At 32.8% G+C, this 5687-nt stretch overlaps 1 pseudogene; it reads left to right on the top strand.

The window, feature by feature from the left end:
* The first annotated feature begins 3572 nt into the window (after positions 1-3572).
* On the top strand, positions 3573-4096 carry LOC110413334 (glutathione S-transferase APIC-like; annotated as a pseudogene).
* The last annotated feature ends 1591 nt before the right edge of the window (positions 4097-5687 follow it).

The raw sequence follows: 5687 nt of genomic DNA, 5'->3' as shown, positions 1-5687 counted from the left end.
ATTATATCCTTTCTATAATTGTTAATAAAATTTTAAAAATAAAAAACATTTCTTTTATACATTCAATTGTTTTTTCAAAAAATCTCTTTTGGTTTCTTATTTTTTATTTTTTTCTAAAAAGAATTATTTCCATTTCTAATGTTTTAGGAATATATCAAAATAATAATAATAACAATATATTTTAAAATTTTCAAAATTGCTAACAAATAAAAAGTTATTTTCTAATTAATATTAACATGGATTTATTCGATGCTTGGTTTATTATTGGAAAATTTATTTAAGAAATGATATCATATAAAAATTTACAATAAATGAACATATAAGTATATTAAACTTGCATTTTAATATGTAGAGTTAATTTTAAAAATTAATATTACATTCTTAATAAAGTGCTTGTAAATCAAATGTTACAATGTTATTTTTTCAGTATTTTAATCACATTTTTCTTAATATATCAAATTCTGCAATGTTATCTTACTAGCATGCACATTCCTTATAATCACATTCCCTGTAATGTGATTGAATTGTAAAACACCAAACGTAACCTCAAATAAGTTTTCAAACTTTACTCAAAAATAAAAATCAATCCTCTTTCTTTTATTACATGGAAGTAAGATTATAAACTTTTATTCTCTCATAGTTATAATCATTAAATTTAAAAATGGATGAAATTGATCAAACGAATAGAAATTATAAAGTATTAACCCATGTTATTTTTGCTTTGTTGATAGTCATAAAATATTATTTAAATAAAAAAGAGAAAATAATAATATATTTTTTATTATTATTATTATTTTGAAAAGCATTTCTAATGGATTTGTTACTAAGTAGAAGTTACAAAAAAATTACCCTTGCTAGATAGTGATGCAAAACCACACAAGCAAGACATAAGACCCCTGTCATGGCTTACCTTGCTCAGAAATGTGGGTATGTAATAAGTAGTATAAGATCAAATGCAAATCTTCACTAATGGAAGGTCTCCATTAAAGATACCATGGTTGAGATAAATTCAAACTAAAGTACGGTCTTTTTCATCTATGAGTAAAAGAGCTAATGCAACGAAAGTGTTGCACAATTGAATAGAATAAAATGTCATGAATTTCACATTAGTAAAAGATGGGTGGGTCTTGGGTTTATAAACAAGGACCTTCCTCTAGTTGATAAGCATTTTTTTTTTGTTGGACATGTGGGTTCGAGAGATGACCAAGGTAATAGCAAGAGCTTGGATGGTAGGAAGAGCAGAAAATGAGGAGAAACAGAAAAAGATGATATGGTAGAATCAGTTGGCCATTTATACACGTCATTTTTAAGTTTCTCCATTATTACTCATGCCTCTCGGCGAAAATTTTTCAAATTGAAATTGAACTCTTTTTCATGCTTGGTACATAAAGAACATTTAAAAGATGGCACATAGATCCTTGTTCCTCCTAAACCCAATCAAAATGTTGTTCGTTGCAAGTGGATATTTCCTGTCAAACGAAATTTGAATGGTTCTCTCAATAAATATAAAGCTTGTCTTGGTGCTAAAGGGTTCATGAACGACCTGACCTTGACTATATTGATACTTTCAACTTTGTAGTTAAACCCACAATTGTTCATATAGTATCACGCGTAGCATTGTCCAAGAACTAGTGTCTTTGATAGCCTAATGTCAACCTTTCTAAAACTGTTTTCATGTCAGTCTTTTGGATTCATTGATGTGGACTTTCCCACTCATGTTTGCAAGCTTTGCAAAGCAATATAAGGTCTAAACCAAGCTCCTCGATTTTGGTATTATGAGCTTCACACATATCTCTTATATTTTGGATTTATCAACTCACAATTAGATCAATCATTATTTATCTTCTCTTATCATACTGTCACAATGTATTTACTTGTTTATGTTGATGATTAAATTATCACGTGTAGTGATTCAAGAATTGTCAACCGATTCATTAAACATCTTGAAGACTGGTTTTCCATTTAAGATCTTAGCACTCAGTATTTTTTGGGCATTGAGGTCATTCATTCTCCCACAAGGTTTTTTTATTCTCGGAAAAAGTACATTACTAATCTTCTTGATCGTATTCACACGAGTGGTGCCAACATTGTTACTACTCCTTTGTTTACCAACACCAACTTGTCTTTGAATGATAGTTCTCACCTCAACGATTCCAATGAGTATAGACATGTTGTTGGCAATCTTCAATATTTGTCCTTTCCATGTCCTGGCATTGCTTATGTTGTTAATCATTTGTCACAATTTATGCATTATCCAACCACAAATCATTACAATGTTGCTAAACATGTTCTTCGATCTCTCAAGGGAACTCTACATCGTGGTATCGTTCTCCATCTCGTAATTCACTGCTCACACTTCATGCTTTCTCCATTACAAATTAGGTTGGCAACAAAAATGATTGCACATCCACAAGTGTATATATTCTATTTCTTGGCAACAATCTGATCTTATGGAGCTCGCGAAATCAGCATTCTGTTGCATGTTCCTCAACAAAAGCTAAATACCGTGCCGTCACTTCCACCACGGCTGAGTTATGTTGGGTTCAATCTCTTATACATGAACTCTCAATTGAGGATTATAATTTGTAATTTATTTATTTAATTTATATTATTTTCACAAAAATATATCGTTAGAATTGATAAATTCAATTTCAATGTACTATATATTGATTTGAATTATTAATAAGATGAGTTGAATTCTTTTCTCTATACTGCATATATGAAAAAGAAGAAAGCAAAATAATCGGGCTGCCGATGAGGCAAGAAGCTAAAAAAAAAAAAACTGCTTCCTCGCACAACAAAAAAGAACCGTGGAACAAACCAGCATCATCCCACCGCAACCAGTTGCCACCTTTTTGTACATCAACCTATCATCACTTACAGCAGCATCCTATCAATGCTGAGTGTGAGAATATGAGATTTATTAATGGGTTCCATTGTTATCCTCGTCGCCTCCTAAGGGCAATGTTTCAGGTTCTCGTGAACGTGGGCAAGAGTAACACAGTAAAAGTTGCAGACTGGTGAAAGAGCTATTTAATTGTGTAAATACTAATAATGTGGCGACAGATCCGCTTAGCACAAGCTTGTTTCGAATATATGCAAAAGACACATGATGAACCCACCGACTTGGCTTTGGTTGTCTAATCAGTCAAACATTGCTTGACTTTCTGAACCCGTCCATGCTTTTGATTGCGACCATTACCACCCTGATAATCTTTTTATTTATATAAAAAGAGGCCCACGAAATGGTTATGTTAATGTTTTTTTTTTGTTTGATTAAGTGAAAACTAGTACTATCTAAATCCTGATTTCAAATTAATCAATAAAATGGGCATGCTAATAAACTTTATCTTATAAAGTTTATTGTAAAATTACAATGAAAATATATTGCAAAATCTTTATCTTATAAAGACTGTGCTAGTTTTTGTGCGAAATTCTCAAAATGAAATAACCTACAACCGGATATCAAGCTTCATTTAGTTTGGTGGTTGTTGGACGTATCAGTGGAGACAATAAAGATCTGTACCCAAAATTAAAGACAGTCAAGACAGCATGGGGTCATCATCTTCATCATGGCTGGAGTCCTCAAAGTACATTGAAGCCCTTACTCGACAGCTACGATGAGGGTTCTTTCAGTCCGTCACGAGAAAGGGCTCGAATTCGAATTGGTCCCCGTCGACTTGGGAGCTCGTGAACATAAAAAGGAATCTTACCTTTCCCTCAATGTAAGCACATTGATAACAGATCTCTTACCATGTTTTAGCTGATATCCACTGATACTATAATGTTCTCGCCTTTTCTATTTTCTCTCTTCCTTTGCTGTTGGAATTACTGTATTGTTAATTATTAGGTAACCCCTTTCGTTTGATGCACCCATTTGGCCATGTTCCAGCTTTAGAGGATGGAGGCTTAAAGCTCTTCGGTACTATTTTTCTTTTAAAATATATATAAATTTGTGAGACGACTTTAAATCAATGTAATAAACTAGTATGGTAGCTAATTTTTAGATTTAAACTTGGAATACACAGAATCAAGGGCAATCAGCAAATACATTGCTTGAACGTATTCTGACAAGGGGATTGAACTCGGAGAGTAAAAGCACTCGTATATTATCGTGGTTGAGGTGGAAGCGCCACCAGTTTGATCCTGTAGCTTCAAAGGTAGTCCAGGAAGTATTATTTTATCAAGCCAATGATAGATTTGGCTACGACCGATGAAGCAGCAGCGAAGGAGCTCCAAGATAGTCGGGCAAAGTTCTAGACGTCTACGAAGCTCGGTTGGGTAGAACTCAGTACCTGTCAGTGTCTATGACACTGAGGGCTCTAAAATACTGGTTTTTTTTTTTTTTTTCTGTTTTGAAGAACATGTCCTTATAAGCAAAGAGAAATCAACAATATGCAGGAGTTTCTAGGATAAGGACATGGAGCTATAAAGGGGAAAAACGTGAAATAGAAGGGTAAGGCTAATAGATAAGGTGAAATTTAGACAACTTTTATGGGATTGCCCAGTGTCCTTATAAAAAGAAAAGAGTAGAGTTGCTATCCAAAAAAGGAAAAGCTAATAAGAAAGCAAAGTTTTGTTTGGATTTATAACAGATTATGATTATCTAATAATAAGGTTTTCTTATGTACTGATAACTGATGGAGGATTCAAATAATAAGGTTTCTTTTACTAGCGTTTCTTTTCTTAGTTTATTGAAGGGTTAAAGTCTTGGTCCCAAATCCTGTATAAATGATGATTTTTATTCTTCATACATTTGTAGAAGCAAACTTAATGACAACTATAAGAAACTTCAAATGTGATTCCAAATAATCTCTCCTTTTAGACATCCTTAATCACATATACTACCCTATAGATAAATCTATATCAATAAATTTATACTAGTTAAAATATCAATATACATAAACTAATACTCCTATATTCTCAAGAATCATTCGACTTTTTCAATCTTTAACAAACATTTTCGTTATTTTTTTCCTTCAAATCTAATTTGATAATTTTAATTCATCCATAAACTCCTTCCTACAACATCTATCAATCCAATATTCAATCTTCTTCAATCCAAATATTATATGCCTTTCCTAATCCCATTAGCTGAAAGGAATATGATCCTGTCAGTCCTACAATTCAGGTCATTATCTTTATTTAAATGAAACTACGCTGTTGGGGGTAATTCATATCTCCTTAAAGATGTGAAATTGTACTGTCAACAAGACCCAAGGAATGTCATAATACTACCATGATGCTAAGCCGACAATTCTGATTGTAAACAATAGCTTATCAATCTGAATATTCTACTCAATCTATTTATGTTCAATCAATTTGAACAAGACGCCTCATTTAATTATCACCTCTACAGTGAGGTTCAAGTATCATGTTTCATTGTCATAAAATACAAAGAATCCTGTACCTTGAAGAAATAATGTTGCTCATAGCAGGCAGAATAGTCAAATGAGACATGATGGATTCATGATATGCACCACAAATGGCTTGAGTTCTGTCCTCCAAACAGCAAGAATGAACAGCTGCAAGATCATTTTCCATTGCCATATAGGTGTGAAAGGTGAACAGATTAGGATTTACCCTCCTTGGCTATGCGTTTGTTGTCCATGGAGAAGCATATCAACTTCAACCACAAAGCACAGTAGCCTCATAACCCAGACTTAGGACTCAGCCCAAGCAGAAAA

The sequence above is a fragment of the Theobroma umbraticum genome, unplaced genomic scaffold (genome assembly GCF_002168275.2).
Source record: "Theobroma umbraticum cultivar Fairchild unplaced genomic scaffold, ASM216827v3 scaffold_4.1, whole genome shotgun sequence".
In the NCBI taxonomy this organism is placed as follows: Eukaryota; Viridiplantae; Streptophyta; class Magnoliopsida; order Malvales; family Malvaceae; genus Theobroma; species Theobroma umbraticum.
The sequence above is the reverse complement of the archived record's forward strand: the minus strand, read 5'-3'. Positions and strand labels throughout refer to the sequence as shown.